Genomic DNA, 15,961 nt, shown 5'->3' with positions numbered 1-15,961 from the left:
TTCCCACAGCATGAGTTACAGGTGTGTACTGCCATGCTCAGTATTTTATGTGGGGGCTGGTGTGTATCTTTAATACTTGTTTTCACATTTAATAAATGGTAAAATTATGTGTATGCCAAAGAGTTTTAAATTATTTCCTTTATAATTTGTTATCAGTAAATGTTTGATTTATATGCCCACTTTATATCCTCATATACCTGGGGTTACATAAGATTTCTTAGACTAAAAGAGGCTGCAAATGGAAGGAATTTAAGATGTCCTCACTTAAACTATTCTGGAAATACAGTAAATTTCTAGAGGGTGAATCTGGAAAATGTGTTACTACCTAGGCTATATATAAAAAACTGATCACAAGGCCAGGTGCTGTTGAATGTGGTATCTAGAGCCAGATTCATGGTGACAACAAATAGAACAGTGATTCCTAGAAGGACGGCGGGCACAGGAAGTTGCTGTTTAATGGAGGCAGTGTGGCAGGCTTGCCTTTGTTAACTGGGTCTTTCTGTTGCCGTTGACTACCACAGTTCACTATGTAGTCCGGTTATTAGTTCCTTATCAGGTATATGTGATTTGCAAATATTTCCTTCCATCCTGTAAGTTGCTTTTCATCTTGCTGATGCACCAGTTTTTTGTTTTGTTTTTTATTCTTTAATCTTTTTTTTTTTTTTTTTCCAACCAGGGCCTCTGAATGTTCCTCATCCATACACCTGCCCCACCCCTCCACCCTGTCTCCAAGTGGATATAACTCGGCCCCAACCAGACCTCCCCAATCCCTGGGGCCTCAAGTCTCTTGAGGGTTAGGTGCATCTTCTCTCACTGAGGCCAGACCAGGCAGTCCTCTGATGTATATGTAGTGGGGGCCTCATATCAGCTGTTGGATGCTGCCTGGTTGATGGCCCAGTGTCAGAGATCTCAAGGGTCCAGGTTAGTTGAGACTGTTGGTCTTCCTATGGGGTCGCCCTCCTCCTCAGCTTCTTCCAGCTTTTCCCTAGTTCATCCACAGTGGTCCTTGGCTTCTGTCCATTGGTTGGGTATAAGTATCTGCATCTATCTCAGTCAGCTGCTTGTTGGGTCTCTCAGAGGACAGCCATGCTAGGCTCCTGTCTAGTAAGCACACCATAGTATCTGTCAGGTCTTAGAGCTGCCCTTGAGCTGGATCCCAATTTGGGCCTATCACTGGACCTCCTTTCCCTCAGGCTCTTCTCCATTTTTGTCCCTGCAGTTCTTTTAAACAGGAATAATTCTGGGTCAGAGTTTTTGACTGTGGGATGGCAATCCTGTCCCTCCACTTGATGCCCTGTTTTTCTACTGGAGGTGGACTCTACAAGTTCCTTCTCTCCACTGTTGGTCATTACATCTAAGGTCCCTTCCTTTGATCCTGAGAGTCTCTCACCTACTAGGTCTCTGGTACATTCTAGAGGGTCCCTCCACCTCTTACCTCCTGAGGTTGCCTGTTTCTGTTCTTTCTGCTGGCCCTCAGAGTTTCAGTCCTGTTCCCCTGCTCCCCAACTCCACCCCAACACCTGATCATGTTCCCCTTTTCCCCTCCCTGTCCTCTTTCCCACTCAGGTCTCTCCCTCCCTCTGCCACCCTCCCCCGAGATTGCTTTCTTCTTTCTCCCACGTGGGATCGAGGCACCAATTTTTGATTATGATGACATCTAACTTACTTTCTTTTGTTGCTTATGCCTTTGGTTTTATTTCCAAGAAATCATTACCATATCCAATATGATAAAGCTTTTTTCTTCTAAGAATTTTATAATTTTATTTCTTGGGTCTTTGATTTTATTTAAGGTTTTCAGTGTGAACTGACATGTCTCCATAATGCTTTTTTTTTTTTTTTTTGTCTTAATGACGTTTTAAAACTAAAATTAGAACATTGGCCAGGAGTAATGGAGCATCCCAGCACTTGGGAGGCAGAAACAGGTGGATCTTTGTGAGTTTGAGGACAGCCTGGTCTACATAGGGAGTTCCAAGACAGTTGTAGTTACATAGTGAACAACAAAAATTATAAAATTTAGCACATTAATTCATATTAACAATTATTATAACCGTAATGTTGTTTTCCTAATTATTCTAAGTACTGTGGAGAATCAAAATATAAGATTTGATGTCAGCATACATAGGTCTCTGAGTGCCCATCCTGATCTGCCTGCCACTTACTGATTGTATGACTTGGGACACTTACTCCATTTCTTCTTTCCTTGTCCTCCTGCTCCTGCTCCTCCTCTTCCTCTTCCTCATCCTCTTTCTCTTCCTCCCCTTCTTCCTCCTCCACCTCTGTCTTCAGTTATTCCTTTTAAGTCTGGATTTCATCTCTTCCCCTTTTTAAAATTATTCATTTATTTTTATTTTATGTGCAGTATGCAGTGTTTTACCTGTATGTGTGCATGCAAGGGTGTCAGATCCCTGGAACTGGAGTTACAGACAGTGTGAGCTGCCATGTAAGTTCTGGGAATTGAACCTGGGTCCTCCAGAAGAACAGCCAATGCTCTTAACTACTGAGCCATCTCTCCAGCCGTAATGTTTTTATACATTTTAAAAATTTTTTGAAATTAAAACAGAATTCCATCATTTCTCCCTTTCAACCACTCCTGCATACTTTGTTTCCTCTCAAATCCATGGCCCCATTTTCTTTAATTATTGCTATCATCTATCTGTCCACCCATCTATATATCTATCTATATTTCTATCTCTCATTCCTAAATATAGAAATATAACATAATTAGTCATAATTATTAGTGTTTAATTATTGTTCTCTCTCTATTTCTTTCTATCTATAATTCTTAAATATATAAATATAACCTGACTAGTCCATATGTTACTTATGTGTATATACTTTCAAGGCTGACTATTTTGTTATTGGATAACATTGGGGGTTTCATCGCCGGTGGGAGGGGTGGGAGACTATTTCTCCTGCTCTTAGCATTCCTTGGTTGCCTGTAGTTCTTTGTGTAGAGTTGAGGGCTGGTGAGACATTCCTGTTCCTTGTTAGCACGTCTGTTAGTGTGGTCTTTGTTCAGGTCTTGTTTAGGTGTGGCATTGGTGAAACTTCCTGGGTGTAGCTTCTCTGACAATTTTTAGGAGATGAAATCTCTTAGCAAGCTCACCCTCTTTTCTGCTGTGGTCCCTGTGCCTTAGGTATAGGAGTGTGCACCACTGGGGCTGGGTACCACACAGTCACGTGTTCACTGCATTTTCATGGGTTGTGGTTTTCTGTAATGGCCTCCACTCTTGTAGAGAGACATTTCTTGAATGAGGGGTTCTCTGTGCTTGAAGGTTTTTGTTTGTTTGTTTGTTTTTGCCTATGGTAACACTAGAAAATTGACCCTATAAATAGTAGGACTACTACTGTAATGGCTATTCCTGGTTGTCAACTTGACTATATCTGGAATGACCTACAATTCAGAATTGGAAGGCTCACCTGTGATCCAGATCTTGAGGCTGGAAGACACAAGTTTCTGACTTGGATCTTGGCATGGAGATCTTGAGACATAGTGGCCATGAAAAGCTTAGGCCCAGGCAAGGTAGTATACACTTTTAATCCCTGGAGACTAAGGCAAGGAGATCTCTGAGTTCAAGGTCAGCTAACGACAAAACAAGTCCCAGATCCAGGGATGGTGGTACACACTTTTAATCTGGGCCACACCTTCTGTTGGAAAGAAACCAACATAAGGACGTTGGAAGAAGGAAGATTTGCTCTTCTTCGCAACTTGCATTCCCTTGCCAGCACATCTGTTGGAATCTACTTCTACAGATGACAGCTGAAACAACTAGCCTTGTGGGACTGAGCAACTACTAGATTCTTGGACTTCCAATTCACAGCTGACTGTTGTTGGGGAGTTGAACTACAAAGTATGAGTCATAATAAATTTCCTCAATATAGAAAGGCATTCCATACGTTCTATGACTCTAGAGAACCCTAATACCCCTAATACATTTACAAAAATTAAATGAGAACATGTACACAAAACTAATATAGGAAAGCACTAAGAAATGATGAAAAATGCAGATATGTAGAATAAGTCAAACTAAAATGGAGGGGAAAAGCCTATAGATATAAGGACACTTAATCTGGAAATAGAAAGTTAATCAATCATATATGTGGCATCTTATATTATTTTAAAATAATTAGATATTATGGGAATGTTTGTATGCCTGGGTATATGTGTGTATTCTACATGTGTGCAGGGGCCTGCAGGGGTCAGAAGAGGGTATCAGATGTCCTGGACACAAGCAATTGTGAGCCATCTAGTGAGAGTGCTGGGAACTGAACATGGGTCTTCTGTAAGAGCAGCCAGTGCTCTTAATCCCCAAGTCATATCTCCAGCCTGCATCTTATATTTTTATGATATGGTCATTGATACTTTCTATATTTGCATTTGTGGGTAAAGAATGGAATACATTTTCTCTTTATTATTTGGAGTTACTTAGACTATGTACTGCAGTGTTTGTTGGGTTTTATGCCCATCTTCTCCACAGGTCTATATTGACTGCTGTGTGCCAGGCCTTGTGCCATTTGCAGTATAGAGATGAAAAGAAAGGCCTGTCACTTCAAGGAGCTTTTATCCTAATTGAAAATGAATTAGTAAACAGATTGTTTAATGTTAGAACCCCAGAGCAGTAAATCGGAAGGCTCTCTGTGTGCTTGGGGCTGTTGGGCGTCATGTTGATCTCTAAATATCTTGTAAGGACTAAAAGAGTGTCATCCAAGCAAGCTGTCTGGGAAAAGGCAGAGCTGACATCCCCTCTCTGGCAATTCTTGTGAGAAACACCATATTTGAATCTGAATCCGTGGGCCTCGTTTGTGAAATTGTGCTTGGTTCCTGGTTCTTTGGAAAGAGCTCATAGCGCTGTCATTTTGTCCCACGGGGTCTCCAACACTCTAGGAAGCTTATCCCCTTCTGCCAGGTTTGTTTTTAAGTAAAATGTGGTAACAGCTAGAGGGATTGTAGGGAGATGAATAGAGGGTGTGGATAAATAGGTTCCCAGAGTCCCTGCCTCCAGCCAGATGTCGTCACGATGTACAGGGACAAATCCATCTTAGTGAGTGTTTCTCCCATTGCTGAGCAGAGCAAGGAGTCTTGTTGAACGAAAAAAGGTCTTTGCCTGGACTTGGGGGTCTGTCCAGCTGTTATTCTACTCTTCAGTGACCTTCCTCAGGCCCTGTATCAGGTGGGCATGTTCTCATCCAGTGCATTGTGTTTCCTGATTCTGTGCTATAGGCCCTGGACGTCAATGAATACTCATTAGCCGAGTAACGTGGCCACAGACTTCCCATGACTCCAGCATGTAAAGGCACACTCTCTTCACTCTTGACCTGGCTCCTTTCTGCAGGTACAAAGCATCAAACACCCTGGCACATACTGTGCTTGGGCTCTTATGCCTATGTTACCTGTTCTAAGTCTAACGCTTTATAAGGTAGTTTAAAACACCTGCAGACTAAGGAGTGTATATTTTTCTCTGTTGACACAGTTTGGGGCAGGGAGGGACAATTCAGGCTGTTCTTGAACTATGTATCTATGTAGCTAAGGATGACCTTGGACCTCTGATACTCTACCTTCTTGAGTGTTGGGAATAGAGAGGTGTGCCACCTTCACGGCTGGACGATATTTAAAGGCTACTAATGGAGACCAGTGTAAAGGCAGGAATTGATGTGTGCATAATGACTAGGCCATGCGGTGTGGCGACTGGTGCTGTAGCCTACAGAAAGACTGGATACTGAGAAGGTATCTATTCATATAATGAGAACCCAGCTTGGGAGTCAGAAAGCTCTTTCTCTACACAAGACACTGAATGCTTTATAAAACCAGTGTTAGTGGTAGGTGATACTGCCCAGCTCAAGGCCATGCCAGTATTTCAAGCATGCTTGAGGTTGGCTAAGCTAAGCTATGATATCCACTAGGCTAAAAGAGCTGGATGCATTTTCCCATTTCCCCACCACCTCCTCCTCCTCCTCCTCCTCCTCCTCCTCCTCCTCCTCCTCCTCCTCCTCCTCCTCCTTCTCTTCCTCCTCCTCCTCTTCTTCCTCTTCCTCCTCTTCCTCCTCTTCCTCTTCTTCCTTCTCCTCTTCCTTCTCCTCCTCCTCCTCTTCCTTCTCCTCTTCCTTCTCCTCCTCCTCCTCTTCCTTCTCCTCTTCCTTCTCCTCCTCCTCCTCTTCCTCCTCCTCTTCCTCCTCTTCCTCCTCCTCCTCTTCCTTCTCCTCTTCCTCCTCCTCTTCCTCCTCCTTCTCTCTTTCTTTCCCTTCCTTCCTTCCTTTTTTTTCCTTTCTTTTCTTTTGGTTTTTCGAGACAGGGTTTCTCTGTGTAGCCTTGGCTGTCCTGGAACTCACTCTGTAAACCAGGCTGGCCTCGAACTCAGAAATCTGCCTGTCTCTGCCTCCCAAGTGCTGGGATTAAAGGCGTGCGCCACCACCCGGCTCCTTTCTTGTTTTTAAAGATAGGGTTTCTCTGTGTATCCCTAGTTATCCTGGAACTCACTCTGTAGACCAGGCTGGCCTAAACTCCCTCTGAGAACTCCCTCTGCTTCCCAAGTGCTGAGATTAAAGGTATGTGGCACCACCACCTGGGTTCATGGATGATATTTTCACCCTACAGTGAGTTGTTAGACATCATAAGTGGAAGAGACTCCATGCTTCCGCTAAGTCTCTCGTTGAAAGTGGTCCAGGGTCAAACTCCACCTGGAAAGTTGTCTACTGAGTTCTTAGGGTAAATTCAGCTGGCTCTGCAGAAATATTGCCACAACTGTCATTTACCAAGTCCTAGCTCTAACTTCGAGAATGCTGAAGGTTCTGTTGGTTTTAGTTTTTGCTTTAGGTCAGGGAGGGTAACTGACTGGACGTTTCCTTCCCCATGTGAGTAAAAGGAACATTATTCTTTCTGTTCAAAGAAACTAAGTAATTTGTGACTGAGAGACTGGTTTTCATATCCAGATTTTAGAAGCTATCTTTTAGAATCTTACTTTTCTGATTTTCAAAAGAGAAGACAGCATGAGATGTCAGAAGATCCTTGATCGGGAACTCATGTCTCTGGAGCTCGTTCAGACTCCAGCACTGATAGACTGGGCAGTCCCAGCTTCTCTCTGGCTTTCAAGGTTGAGCCTGATAAGCGCTTTGAACACCAAATAACCAGTGGGCTAGCCCCATAGTTCTCGAAGTGAGTTTAGGGTAACAGCATATTCCTTGTATGCTGCTAATGGTGAAAGGGGGGAGTAATCGCTGTCCCTTGGTGGGCAGGCCTTGGGGGCTTTGGGAGGACAGAGAGAAAGGGAAGTGATGCAAGATGCTACAACCTCAGAGTCAGAGAGGGAAATGACTCTAATCTTAATGAGCCGCTCAGCTGGAGGGGCTCTAATGGCTTTGGTGAGGATGGGAGACAGCAGAACTGGCTGCAGGAGCCTGGGAGGCAGCTGACTGCTGCTTGCTTTTTTTTTGAGTATTGCATGTTAAACAGCATGTCCAAACGGATGGGGTCTGAGGCAAACAGTACCCCAGGTCTCCCAGGTGGAGGATGGGCTGCTAACCTGAATGGAGCCATGGTGTGTAGCAGGTGCAGAAGCTAGAGCTCTGGAGCCCTGTCAGCAGGATGGCTTTTTAGTTCAAGAACAGTTTCCTCACCTTAATTGGTTCTCTGGGGCCCTAGGAGTAGTGTTGGCACCTCTGAACAGTCCCTGTTACTGGGAGAGCAATTCCCCTGGTGGTTGGAAAGAGGTAGGTTGTGTTTGGGGTGGGGGGTGGGGGGGATGTGCTTGCTGCACCTGGGAAACTATAGTTGGAGAGATTTGCAGAGCGAGGAAGTTCAAGGTAGCAGTGATTGATTGACAGGCAGTTTTGGAGTGACTGCCTGTCACTGGATCTGCCACTGAATGGGAGACTAGTTGTGCCTAAGTGCTGTGGAGGCCAGACAGCAGGAAAAGCCCTTAGAGTTCATCTCTACCTGGCTACTCCATAGATGGGGCATCAGGAGTACAGGAAGGGCCTGGAAAACTCCTGAGGGTTACATGCTTGGTCATTTGCAGAGCCAGAGAGTCAGATCCAGCTCCCTGACCTGATAACCCTGGGCTTGTTTGGGCTTGCAGGCTGCAGAAGCTGCAGATTTATAGCAAGATGCTGCTTTGAACTCTCTACGGACCGACTGCCTTTCAAAGCCCAGTTAGTGAGCTCAGTGCTTTTGCAGGGAGTGTGTCTGTATAGCCTCCTTTATATCAAGTCCTAGAATTGTGTGTGAAAAGAGACAGAGGTACTACTGGGTCAGTGAGCGTCTTCCAAATGAGTGAGCCCAGACTCAGCCTGCATTTGCATCTATTGTGGATATTTTCTTAGTACAGAAACAGCATCATAACCAAGTGCTTCATCAGAGAATGAGGTTGTGAAGGCCAAGGGCCAGACACATTGTACATTCACCTCTGCCCTCAGCTGGCCACCTGGCTGTCAGGCTCAGACTATGGATCTTGCTTCAGATCAGCTGCTGGCCCTGCCTCCTAGCTCCTGGGCAGTCCTAGCTTACCTTATTCTTTACTGCAATGATATTTATCCTGTCATTAGGTGTTATACTTCCAAATCCTTTACTTTGAACTTGATCACACCTTCTAACTCTAGGCCTGTACTATTGGCTACCTAAAGACTTTGAAATAAAAGCTGGGCCTAGCGGTCTAGGCCTGTAATCTCAGCTACTCAAATGACTCAGGCAAAAGTATTGAAGATTCAAAGACTTGAATGGACCACAGGGGCCATTCATTCAAGGCTGGTGAAACTCTGTTGGAAAATGAAAAGTGAAAAGCAGGTTAGGTATCTAGTCCAGTAAAGGGGCAGGCTTACCAAGCTCAAGGCCCCAGGCTCAATCCCCAGGACCACAAAAGGAAATAGAAAGAGAAAGAAAGCAGGGACTCAGCATTGGTTGTAGTTCAGAAGAGAAGGCTCTGGGTCTTCAAGGCTCTTCTGTTTTCCCTCAAATTAAGCTTATAGCTTTCCTATATTCCTCTATGTATCTTAGAGGCCCCACATTTTAACACTTACAACTGTGTGTCTGAAGGTCTCCCTTCCATGTTAGTAACATCTTACTCATGTTTGAAGGCCTGCCTCCCATGTGAACCAGAGCTCTTCGGGGTGGGTTTAGAAGCAGACCCCATAATCAGAATTGTAACCCAGTGTGGAAGATGGAGCAGATGTTGTGAACTAGGGTAAGCTTCTTTTCATCTAAAAGGGACAGATGATAGTTTTGGTTTTGCCAGTTATAAAACTTCTTTCACAGTCACTCAACTTTGACACTGTAGCAGAAAAGCAGCCATGGTCAGTATGGAAACCAATGGTCTTGTCTGTGTTCTAAGAAATCCTTCCTTCCTTCCTTCCTTCTTCCCTCTCTCCTCCTGTCCCTCCCTTCCTTTTTTCCCTTCCTACTTTCCCCAAACCTTCTTTTTGAAGTAGGGTCTCTGTAACTCAGGATGTCCTTGAACCCCCTAAGTAGCTGAGGATGACTTTGAACTTCTGATCTTCCCGTCTCCACCTAAAGTGCTGGGATTGCACCACTGCCTTACCAAGTGCTTACCTAGTGCTAGGGACTGAACCCAGGGCCACTTGCACATTAGGCAAGTACTGATTTATATTTCTATCTTCAAGAAGCTGTTTTATATTGACTGTATTTAAACCTTGTCTCAAAAACAAAAACAAAAACCAACCAACCCCCACAAACAAACCCAAACAAACAAACAAACAAAAAACAAAACCAGGCAGGCTGCAATTATGACCATTGTTTTAGGCATTGGCTGGTGGGTTCCAATCCATTGGTGGCATCAAGTAGAAATTGCTATGCAGGAGCCACTCAGGATAGAAAAATATGGATAAAAATTTGAGGTTGGAAATAATGTTAGAATGAGGCCCACAGAGAAGCTCAAGGGTAAGCAGGACCTGAGAGAGTTAACTTTGTCTAGGATAAAGAAACCTTGAAAGGCAGAAATGGGACTCTGGATGAAAAGTTTTCTGAGGAGTCTGGACAGGTTCATGTTATCCCTGCAGAGTGGGAGCCATTGTGTTCATTGCAGCGTGAGCAGGTCTCTATTTTAAAAAGCCATTCAGAGCAGTGTGGTGTGGGCATACTCCCTTAATCTCAGTACTCAAGAGGCAGAGGCAGAAGCAGAGGCAGGTGGGTCTCTGCGAGTTTGAGGGCAATCTGGTTTATATAGCAAGTTCTAGGACAGAGGCTTACACAAGGAGACCCTGTCTGAAGACAAACAAAAACAAACAAACAAATTTATTCTGGCATGGTAAGTTCGCTCTCATAGTCTTTAATCCTGGCACTTGGGAAGTAGAAGCGGGAAGATCTGGAGTTCAAGGTCAATCTCAGGTATAATTGTGAGTTTGAGGCTAGCCTGGGTTATGTGAGACCCTGTCTCACACAAAGGTGCCGGGCAGTGGTGGCACACGCCTTTAATCCCAGCACTTGGGAGGCAGAGGCAGGCAGATTTCTGAGTTCGAGGCCAGCCTGGTCTACACAGTGAGTTCCAGGACAGCCAGAACTACACAGAGAAACCCTGTCTCGAAAAACCAAAAACAAACAAACAAAAAAACAACACACACACACACACACACACACACACACACACACACACACCTTATCTAAACAATTCCTGAAACCCTATAGCAAGGGCTACTTACAGTATACAGAAAGACTACTGGGGCAACTAATGGTTGTCCAAGCCACTGCTTCCAGAATGTGAGGCCTCCTGGGAGTCTAAGAATGATTTGGGAACTTTGCTGAAATGCTAGGTTCTGTGTCTGAACCCGGGAGATTTGAGTTTGGTAAATTTCTAGAAAGCACTTCAGATTTGGAACTCAGATAAGTTCAGGTGAGGCAGGATGCTGTTTGATCTTCAGAGGTGTGGATAGCAGAGAAAAGACAGGGTTTACAAAGGATTTGGAAGTGATGCTCTCGCTCTTCCCATTTGTGTCTGTCAGAACAGCCCATTCTCTTGACTCCTCACATACCACGGCTACCTTCGATATCCTATTTCGCTCACACACCAATGTTCGTTCTCTTTAGAGCAATCTTTTGACCCTTGTGACAAGTCCTCTCACATTCAGGATCTCCTTTAACCTTCAGCTGGATAAACTTCCTTTCTGACTTCCCTGCCCCTGGTCAGACTGTCACTCAGAGCCTTTCTGGGCTGCCTGTCCTTAAGATCAAGGTCTGGATCTTTTGTTTAGCATTCAAGGCCCTTCAGCAGCATCTGCCCCTGCCATTCCCTGCCACTCCCCACCTCTGATTGCTCTGTGATGCTGTAATCATACTGTTATTCACAGTATTGTCCTATCCTGAAGTCTTTCCTCCAACTCACCCCTGTTTTTCTTCCCTCTTCCTCTGGCTTGTGTGTGACTGTGTCTCCCTCCCATCCCCCACGGGGGAACAGAGAGAGCTGCCAGGGGACACCTGCCAGGACCTTTGTGCATCATAAAATATGTGTCTTCTCCATCTGAAGTCCTAATCCTCTGCTTGTGACGGACAATCGGTCACTATGGCAACTGACTGTGACGTCACAGAATAAGGACTTCAGGTGAAGTAGCAGGAGCAGGTGAGTGTTTAGGAGGCAGATTTTAGTGCCTGTTGGTAGTTCCCCACCCCCGGCACTCTCCTGCAGTGCAGGGGGCTTGGAGGGATCTCTCCGGCCCCTGCTGTTTTTGAAAATGATGCGGTGAGAGTGTGTGCCTGGCATCTGCGTGCTGCAGCAGTGTGGGGCTGACAGAGTGTGTCAACTTGAGCTCTGGCTGTGCAGGCACCGCTGCTGCGGGAGCCTGTTATTCCTTTCTGGATTGCTATTTTGATACCCAGATTGCATCATTCTTCCTACGTATAAACAGGGGGTCCCCAGGGCCCTGCAGCTACTCACTTCTCCACCAACACTGTTGTTGTGATGAGCTCTATTTAAATGAGCTGCCGGATCGGGGCAGGTTCCAGCCACATATGAGCACTGTCATTTTGGGGAACATGGAGGGCTGAAGGATTTTTGTGGATCCAGTCCTAAAAGGCTGAGGATGACGGCCTCCCGAGCTGAGCAGAGGGCGGCAGAGCTAGTTCCTGAAAGTTGAAAAATCTCGTTTTCTTCCCTCTGAGCTTCTATTCAGAGGCACCCAGAGGATTAGGAAGGAGATGCAGCTAGGAAGAGAGGCGCTTCTTTGAGGTCTCCCTCTTGCTGCTCAGTTTGGGAGAATTGCTGCAGAGACTTGGAGATAAACAGGAACAGGAGGAGTCAACCTCGCTCTTTCTTGCAGGAGCATCTCAGGTGAGCTAGAGAAACACAGCCCTGGCTGAGGATGCATCACTACAAGGAGAGGCTCCAGGCTGCTCCCCAAACCCCACCCAAAACCCAGCTCCCTGAGGCTTAGGCCCTGTGGCCCAGCTGGCTTGCTGCATGCGGGGTGGGTGCTCCTGGGCTCCTGGGGAGCACCATCCTCCAGGACTGGTGGTGGTCTCACCTGTCGCTCCTCCTCTGACTTCTCTCCCAGGTGTTGCTCTAATTACAGAGCAACAGGGTGACAGGTAAGCCTGGTGTCTGCCAGGGGCGAAATCGGCAGTGAACCTAGGTGTGTCTCCGATCAAAGTCTGTCTAACAGGTACTGACCTCTAAAGAGTGGGTGCACCGTGTTCCTTGAAGGCAGTGCTGCTCTGAGCCATGGGGCTGTGGAAATCTTCAAGGGCTTCCGTGGGGGCCTTCCTTGGTGCTCAGCATCCTGAGACTGCTGAGGGAGGGAGGGCACCAATGATGAGTGAGGCTGGCCAGCCTGCCTGAGCATGGAGTGCTTTATTTCCTCACTCGATGTCTGGCAGAGGCATAGCGAGGCAGCATGTCTTACCCGTGGCTTCAGAGCCTATTCAGAGCTGCTCAGTGGTTTGAGGTTTCACAAGGGCTATGTAGTTTCGAAGCTGTGTGTCCCTGTTTCTCTTGAGGCTTATGTCATCCTCCGTGTGATTGGCAATTGGGAACAGAGAAGGTCTATCCAGCTTTGGACCCTGGCAGAGGCACTTCAGGCTGCCTTAGTGGATCCCACTGCTAGGCCTGAGAGATCTGGGGCTCCAGTTTCATGGCAGTTTCATGGGGCCCTGAACAAGAGATGAAGGGTAAAAAGCTTCATAAGCCATGCAGGTTGCTAAGCACTGGGCTCAAGCTGGTCTCAAGGAGGCCAGGCCCATCTGGTGGCCTGAGCTGACCCATGGCTGATTTCTGGGCTGTCTCTCCTGTTCTCATCTGATGCCAAGGTTGCCTTGGTCCTGTTGTCAGCGCTGAAGGATAGTTAGCCACACTCGGCCTTCTTCCCTTTTCTGGGCCCAGCATGTACTCTAGCCCCAGTAGCATGCCAGGCTATATCTTGGTCTTTTAGTTGAGTTGTGAGTCAGAGGAGGTAAAATGTAGCCTCCAATTCAGTGCCAACTATAGGGTTCCTGGGTACCAGGACTTCCTGCTCTGTGTTGGGAATCTATCTATCCATTTGTCTGACAGAGGGGACAGAGTTCTCAGAGGGAGAGGACTGTCCAGAGTCTGGTCCTCCATGAGATATGCACTGTAATCACCTGGAGATTAGTTTTGAATGTTGCTGCCTGGACCTCCTGAATCTCTGATGTTCTTTCTACCCACGAGCTACATCTGTAGCCCATATCAGGATGGTTAAAAGTCCCCCTTATAAGTTTGGATTTGTAGCAAAGAATGCACCCGTGTCTACATTTGTTTTCTTTAGGCACAAAAGCTTCATTCCATTTTTTTTTTCTTTTTTTCTCAAATAGTGTATTTCTTAAACCCTTAAGCACAGCTGGAGAATTTCAGATTCCAGAGCTGGGTATAGGCTATTGGTATAGTTGGATCATAACTGTGGTCTGATCATTATTATGAACTATTTTGTATGTGGTGAAATTGTCTAGTTAATTAAAATAAAATATATCATATGTTTATTATTGAATTAGGAAAGAATATAGCATAATGAAAGGGACATGGTTTTATTTGTGTGTGTGTATGCTTGTATGTGAAGGTCAGAAAACACTTGCATGGCATTGTGTGAGGCAGGGTGTTACTGTTGTCTGGGGCTGTGATGTACAGTGCGGACTAGCTGCTCTGAGGGCTTCTGGGGATGCTCTTGTCTCCACCTTCCACCTGCCCGCTGCTGATCTGAGTTTACAGACAACATACCCAGAGTTCTGTGAGTTTTGGGAATGTGAATCAGGTCCTCGTGCTGCATGGTGAATGCTTTACTGGTAACTCAGCCGTCTCCCTGGCCACGAAGACACAGTTTTAAAGGCAAATGGATTTGGGTTTCTGTTGCCGCAGGCTTGTATAATTTAACTTCTTGGAGCCTCCATCTCCCCGATAGAATGGAGACAAGACCTATTCCTGAGTTGATTTGATGACTGAATGAGATGTCACATGTGGTGGCTGGGCAAAGAGTTGTGCTAGGCAGATGCCAATTTGGATCACATCTCCTAAGGACAAGAAACAGATTTATTTAGTTTTTGAGACAGTCTACCTGAAACTTGCTTTGTAACTTAATGTGGTCTTGAACTTAAGATTCCCTTGCCTCAGTCTCCCAAGTGCTACAATTACAGACTTGTATCATGGCCCTGACTCTCTTACCACACTGAGTGAATGACTCTGGCTTTCAGAGCTGTCCTTCCAGGCCACTAGCTCCACAGGGAGACCTCTGGTACCGTTTTGTTTCTGGAGACAGAAGCCCTATCTCCTTGTGTCATGGTTCTGTGTGTCTCAAGAATAATGTGAAATAAATAGCCAAGCCTGTGAACTGAATAATTTAAATAGAAATACACAATAAAAATAGGTGGGCTTGGTGATGCACACCTGTAATCCCAGCCCTTTGGGGGGGGGGCAGTGGCAGGAGAATCAGTGGCAAGTTCAAGGCCAGGCTGCTCTACACAGAGCAATAAGGCAGACCGAGGCTACATAGTAAGAATCTCCATATCCCTCGTGCAGTTCAGTTGGTAGACTGTTTCCATAGCGTGCTTGATGTCCTGGATTTAATCTCTTTAGCACTGCATAAATCAGGCATGGTATCATACACCTGTAATTTCAGGGTCATTCTTGGCATTTTGAGTTCAAGACCAGCCTGGACTATGTGAGACCATTTCCCCAAATAATAAATAAATAAATGGGTATGTAAATAAATAAGAGAAGAAAAAGAAGTCCTTCTTTCTAATATGAGCACTATAAGTAAATGACATTTTACATATGACACAATTTAAATATGTAAATGGTGAGTCTTATGAGCAGTGCAGCTATCCTCCGGCCCTGCTAGTTAGCAGCCCCACCTCAGAGGGCTGATCCCCTATCTCAAGCCTCCCCTCAGCCACAGCCTTCCATTCAACTCTGGTTTTTGTTTTGTTTGTTCAACACAGTTTCTTACTGTGTAGCCGAGGCTGGAATCCAGCTGGCAATCGTCCTGCCTTGATCTCTACAGGTGTGTGCCACGGTACCTGGCCCACCTGACTTTCTGACAGGGATGATAGATCGTCTGGTTGCCATTTGGTTAACTGAGCTCTCTTGTCCTGCCTAGGGGAGTTTTCCTGATGCTCTACTGCTAAGGACACATGAGAAGGATGGTGTAGTCTTCTTCTGTACCTAGTCTCCCCCCTTTAACAACTTAGTAACAGAGAAAGGGGGTGATCACCTATGCTGACCATCATGATAGCAGCAGAGCCTTGTGTATGCACCGTGTGACTGTCATCTCAGGATGGCTTTCTCCTACCATTCAGGAACTTCCAGGTGGCTGCTTCTTCTAAAAGTGGCTGTGAGTGCAAGGAGTACACATGGAACATACCAGCAAAAGAGACCCAATTATCCAATCTTGTAAAAACCACAAACCATCCTTTAAGGCTAAATGTGGATTATTTCTGTGCAGACATCTGAACAGGTAGTTAAAATGCACTGTGATGCTCATTTTATTGGAGTTAGTAATTAACTCATCCTAGGGAAATCAG

General features: G+C 45.6%; 1 protein-coding gene across 5 annotated transcripts in view; it reads left to right on the top strand.

Annotated features, from left to right (window-relative positions):
• The window catches only part of Trim66 (tripartite motif containing 66), a 57,218-nt gene continuing 41,257 nt past the window's right edge, over positions 1–15,961 (top strand). For 2 of the 5 annotated variants that reach the window (XM_076940619.1, XM_076940617.1), the window contains exon 1: positions 11,868–12,266. The gene's annotated coding sequence lies outside the window, so the exon portion shown is untranslated. Of the gene's footprint in view, positions 22–11,550; positions 12,267–12,316; positions 12,524–15,961 lie in introns of those variants that run through there. The other 3 variants (XM_076940614.1, XM_076940602.1, XM_076940606.1) reach the window with 3 other exon arrangements.

This window comes from Arvicanthis niloticus, chromosome 1 (assembly GCF_011762505.2).
Source record: "Arvicanthis niloticus isolate mArvNil1 chromosome 1, mArvNil1.pat.X, whole genome shotgun sequence".
NCBI classification, from domain to species: domain Eukaryota; kingdom Metazoa; phylum Chordata; class Mammalia; order Rodentia; family Muridae; genus Arvicanthis; species Arvicanthis niloticus.
Note: the sequence above shows the minus strand (reverse complement) of the source record. Positions and strands in the feature narration are given on the sequence as shown.